We start from the raw sequence: 6,249 nt of genomic DNA, 5'->3' as shown, positions 1-6,249 counted from the left end.
TCTGTATATATTATATATTATGTTTATGATAATTATATATTATATATTTATACGCTACCACATGTTTCAGTTTCTTCGATCAAATTTTGTCAAGAAGTTCCATAAAATTAAGAATTTAAGAAGATGTTGCATAAACATAGATCGTTTGAAGCTTTACTGGAATTATTTTTAACAAAAATTGAGAATAGAAAGAGAATAATTTCTGAGTCTGCGAATATTGCTCTTGATTCCCGTACCTCTATATTTTTACGTGTAACTTTGTAAAAGCGATATACTAAACAAGTATCAATATACATGACGAACTGATATGAAGAATTCATTAAGAAGAATTCATTTCATCATAGTGGATCTATTTTTGTCTTACAATATTCTTTTCATATTTCGTATTTTTAATGAACATTATAAACATCCTATACCTATGCAACATGTCCTTTTATTCGTGTCTATCGAAAATTCCATCAATATTTGGCTGGTAAAGTTATGACACATTGTATATTAATCATATATCATCATATATTGTACCTTTTTACGCACGACAAAGTTACGGAACATAAGAAGGGAAAAGACAATTCAGGTCTATCCTTACACGTTTTCGTTTATGCGATATTCGAACGTTCGTCGCGTTCATCTTTCTTAGCATCGTCTCTGGATATCTATCCCTCGTTTGACCCTTTCACCTTTACTATTCCCATCTTATGCCGACAGGTAACCCGCTACTATCGCCGTAACCTTTTAGAAATTTTGCTCACTCGGAACGCCATAAAGCGAGTCTGGGAATTTTCAACGGGAAATAGAGCAATGAACAAGGACGCGCAAGAAGAGAGTTAATCGCTTGTGCGCTCGGCGAGTGGAAATAAAAATGATTAATTTCTAAAGCGACGCAGACGAGAAACACGCAACCGCATGAATAATTAGAAAAGTTCATTCCCATTTCCGTCATCCAATTATTTGTTTGCGCTCCACGATCCTGCCGAGATTCCTTTTTTCTCATCTACTCGTTTCCTTCTTTCCTCTCATTATCGTAGTTTTCCCTTCAACGCGTCACTTCCGCCATCGTGATTTCTCTTTGCTCCTCGACGTCTATGACACTCACTAAGCCTCATAACACCTTTCCACATCCTCTTTTTCTATCGCGAATTATTCCCATTCTCTGGGGGCTGAAAACTGAACTTTATTTCCAAACGCGTAATGGGAGATGTTTAGCATTTAATTGTATTCTTTGTCTTCTCTTGTCTCCCTTCTTCAACATTATGCCCCGTTTCATTTGTAGACGTCTGTCACGTTCGATTTAACTGAAATTAACAGTCGTTCAGTCCCCTCTGTAAAACTGCGTCACTGATCGAGTGAATTTCCCAAATTTAATTTAAATTTGGTAGTGAATCTGATCGCAGCTATCGACTTTCTCGACACTTCCAACGTTTCGCGCCGATGTACTTCCATAGTTTCTCCACCGTGTTGCGATAAAATGTTTCGCGTTGGTCGCCATAGTTATCCGCCCACTAACTGCGCTCTAACATCTCCTTCCACCCGATCCTCTTGGTTTATGTAAATTTAGCGCGATTAACTCTATTTCGCTAGTGTCCTTAACTCCCCTTCTAGGTCTAATGCAAACAGAATGACCGGATAACGAACAATTCGGTACATATTTCGAAGGATAGCAACTCAACGAGAAACAGAAATTGAATTCTCCCGCATGACACGAGGTCTCTCGAGGACCTTAATTTTCTAACATTTTATCATTAGTGTTATTTGCATACATAACACGGGTGAGTTTCTTTTTAATGTATCATTAGTACCATTGTTAAATTTCTATAAACTCGTCAATTTTGACAAATGTTACAGCGTTTCCTACGTTTGATGGAATTTTTTCATGCTAATAACTTTATTGCACATTGCAGAAAGAGAGAGAGAGAGAGAGGGTTCGATAAAAGGTTCGAGTTAGCAGCGAGAACTTTTTCCACGGGTAATATCCTTAATTCGATTCCTGTGTCACATTTATAGATTCCCCCGTTAATGTACTCTAATATACACGGCGGAAGAACTTAATCTTTTATCTATCGTCACGTGACAGCGCTCTTGCTTCTATCGCTATCTACAGAATAACACTTTAAAGGCAGAATGTATTTTACACTCCACATGTCGCGTTCCTCCGCTTATACCGATAGATAAATTTACGCTTGGAAGGATTTAATTTAGGTCAGACATAAATCGACCTGGGTCGCGTAATTACCAATACAGAGGCTTCAGATATTCTCTGTCGGCCGCCTAAAATCCTCGATTCAAGTACCTCGGTTAGACGTCTTTCGTAAATCCCCTTCATATTACGACTTGAGGTAGGGAACATTTCAAATTCAAACGCAGTACGCAGCTACATCTGTTTTACACGGTAGCGTTACGCTCGCGGAAACCTCAGCCCTCAGAGGGAAGTATATGGAGTCTCACCGCGTCCAACGAACCGTTCCAACTCCCCTTCGACACTAGCTCCAACCTCGAGTGGCAAACCCTTGCTTTGTCACGCTTCACCAACGACGCTATCGTGGATATCCTTCATGTTTCCCCCATACACCCTCTATGCTATATTCCATACTGTGGCCCATCTTCATCTTTGCACGATCTTGAGTATACGCCTTAGGACGAGTGTGAGCGAGATGACTTCAAATATCCATAAAGCTTACTCCAAAGGGATAGTAAATTAGTTAGCAAAGACTTTGCTTCTAACCGTGAGACAGAGATGTGTTTCCAGTAGTTTCGCTCGAGTAATGGCTGATTCGGTCGCGAAGGTATTTATGCGACTGGAAATAGGAAGCACTGCGAAGAACATCGGGAAGATGCGTAAGAGGGGAAGCAATTTTCCGCGTGAAAAATTCGTTGAACGGTATAGCGACGTTGATATATCGTCGTAGGACGTACTGGGAATATAAGTAACGTCGAACCGGGGATGTTTCGTCATTTTTATCGCGCTACGTCCTGAATATGCATGATATGCATGAGCGTCGTTCAATTCCGATTGTTTCCATTACGAAACGTTTGTTAGTGACTCAGTAAAACTGAATGGCTTGGGAAAATATTACGTTGCAATTAATGTTGATTTGAAGAATAATATTTTATCAGGCTTATTGCACCATTACGTACCTATATTCTCTTCTGCTAGAAGAGGATTTTTGCTTCGAATACAATGCATTCCTGATACTGACATATTACATTTGTATTTATATTCGTTTTTATTGCCACATATTTTGTACTTTATTGTATTATAAGAAATTGGAGATTGTGAAGATTGTAAATTTATATAAATAGCGTTGAAGTGTATACTATGACAAGTAGATTATAAGTTATTTTTCTAGAATGGCAAAACTATTTGATTTTTACAGTATATGATTTAATATTTCTGAAAATTAAAAGAAATTGCGTCAGTCATAATCTAGCCAAGTCCTGCAGAAAATTTCTTATTCAAATAGATTCGAGGATTATTTTACATTCATCGCATGCGTCTCTGACATTCTATTCGTCTCTACATATAATACTTCTTCCACAGGAATAAAATCGCACACGCATGGTTTTAATTCATAACTACTTCTTATCTCGCTTCATGAATAATTTCCTTCGTTAGACATTGAACATCAAGGACGGGAAAGAATTAACCTGTTAAAAGGATCCTTGTAAATTCATATATGGTTTAATATACATAATTTATAGCTTCCTACCAGTTTAATGTACCTTCCTGTCTTAATTTCTCCCAATCAATAAAAGTTTATAGTTTTCCTGCCTCTAAAAAAAATATTAAGTAATATAATATTTTTTTTAATTCATCTCTTACTTTCTTCCATTATACTATAATAACTTCTGATATCAATTTTTGTACATTTCTACTTTACCTTCCTTACTGCCATACCCATATATTTGATGTTTAAAGCAAATTTTCATACTTAATTCCATCGGGTTCACAACTTCTCATTTCTGCAGTCTTACATGTGAATGGAACAAATGCATCTCATACTATTCTTCAAACACTATGCATACTTACTTCGTTTCAATTTTCTTTGAAATAAACCTCGGGTAGCTGCAGTAGCTTTAGGCTACATTTGCTTATTATGCAGTCATATTAGATTTCATAAGAAAATGCATCGTGTTAATGTTTTATTGTTCGTTGTATTATAGTTAAGTTGCATCGAACTTTTCCATTATTTAAAAAATGTGACCTCATACTTCGCGTTAACAATTTAATTTTACGACTCCTTTCCATCTATTTCTTAACTGATCCCTCTGCAGAGAATTGTTAGTCCTTAGAGCTTATGAAGTCATCAGTAAGTACGTTTGACATTTAACTGCGATTGGTCTTGAAGCGAAATATTCTCAGGGCGATGACAAATAAACCATCACTAGCATGTTCTTTTATTTATAGCTTTACCATACGCTGGATAAATGCCATTGCAAGCTTGTACCTCTACCTTTCTTAAACTTGTACAACGACACACATGATTTCATTCTTTGATATTTCCCCACTTCGATTATTGACATAAAATAAAAAAAAAGCCATCGTCCTTTTATATATTATTGAAGTATGACGTCTGTAGTTACTCTGCAGAATTAGTTTCTATTGAACACGATCATATTTTATTTCATGTAATGGAAGAACCGACAAAATTTGTCCATCTATCTAATACATTGGAATAACCAACAGTTTCGATGGAATAGTTTTTCATCATTTGTTATCACTAGACTGAAGATGTTTATGGAAATTTATGTTTTCATAAAAATAACTAAAGAAGTGAAACATAAGCAAAAATTCGTCTCGATTACCGAATATCGTAATAAATGTTCTATTCTGTATATTTTCACATTCAGTGTACATTTCGTATATCTTTGCACTTTTACGTAATAATCATGATCACTTCCCCCTTTAGAGAGTTTCCATTTTTACACGAGCATCTAGATTAACACATGAAAAAAAGAGATTTCAATATCATGAATTTATTATAATGTCAATAACGAATTTCAGAGTGACTGAATGATGTGAATAAGAAGTTATCGAGCTTGGAAATCTCCACTGGTTGGATAGCCGCGTACAAGCTCGGAAAAATGAGTTTCTCGAAGCTTTGTGAAAGAGCTTTAAGCCGCGGGAGGTTTTCTCTTCACGATAATAGTATCAATGTCTCGTTTTTTTCTTCAAGGTAAATTCCACGATTGAATCTTACCTCTATCGAAGCTTTAAGTAAAAATTATTGTCGATATCAAATGGATACGTCAGTTCTTAATTACATTTAACGATTACCAAGGTTTTGTAATACGAAATGCTTTTATGTAGTATTTGTAACATTATCGTTTGAAGAAAATGAACAGATGGATTAAATTATCGTGGAATAACAATTGGTGACGTAAATTGCAAATAGCAAGTAACCTAAAATATATTTGTGTTTCAATATAATATTCGTTAAATAAATGGTTTACGCAGCCACAATTCTACTAATACAATAATCAAGATAAAATTAAAAATGAAACAACTTTACCGTGATCCTCCACTTGTTTTAGGTCGTTGCATTCGTTTTTCTCAAAATTATATTTTTCATATGAAACATTCAAACATGACAGAATATAATATCAGTTAAGGATTTCGTTGTATTATTTGCTGTTTCATAATTGAAAATTTACGTACGTTAATATTAATTAAACGAAGTAATGCATTAATTAAATCTCGTATCACGTTTCAGTGTGCATGGACAATGTTACTATGAAAGTTGCAAACTGTTGAAATATATTTTCCTTCAAATTCCAATTAATTATACATTTTAAATAGCGGTAGATTTGAAGATACTTGATAATTTACTGTTAACGATTAAATTTATATAAGTTTTACAGATATAATGATGTTAACTTAAAGTAAACAAAGTTGGAAAGAAATCTAAAAGTGTACATATTGGGTTGGCAACTAAGTGATTGCGGATTTTGTCATTAGGTGGTATTGACAAAATCCGCAATCACTTAGTTGCCAACTCAATAGTAACTATAATATAAGATATTTAGCGTAAATATACATTTTGCAGAGATCGTAAAAGTTGTTCAATATATTAATAATTCTCAATATTCAGTAGGATCATTTTTAAAATTTACTTTTAAAATTACTATTCATACCTGTTTATTTCTTACTACGTTTGTGGTTAGGTTGTAACTTGTATATAAATATTCACGTTGGTTTCAATCCTATCAATATCATCATGACAGTCGTGACTCGTTATAGTGCTATTGAAATGA

General features: G+C 34.7%; 1 long non-coding RNA gene across 1 annotated transcript; it reads right to left on the bottom strand.

The window, feature by feature from the left end:
• Window positions 1-1,906: 1,906 nt before the first annotated feature.
• Window positions 1,907-5,839, bottom strand: LOC132910365 (uncharacterized). Its single transcript, XR_009658762.1, has 4 exons — window positions 3,876-5,839; window positions 3,705-3,768; window positions 3,477-3,642; window positions 1,907-3,388 (listed from the first exon to the last, which is right to left on the bottom strand). It is a non-coding gene; the product is annotated as an uncharacterized LOC132910365 (long non-coding RNA).
• Between the last annotated feature and the right edge of the window lie 410 nt (window positions 5,840-6,249).

This window comes from Bombus pascuorum, chromosome 1 (genome assembly GCF_905332965.1).
Source record: "Bombus pascuorum chromosome 1, iyBomPasc1.1, whole genome shotgun sequence".
Lineage (NCBI taxonomy): Eukaryota > Metazoa > Arthropoda > Insecta > Hymenoptera > Apidae > Bombus > Bombus pascuorum.
This window is presented reverse-complemented; position numbering and strand designations above follow the sequence as displayed.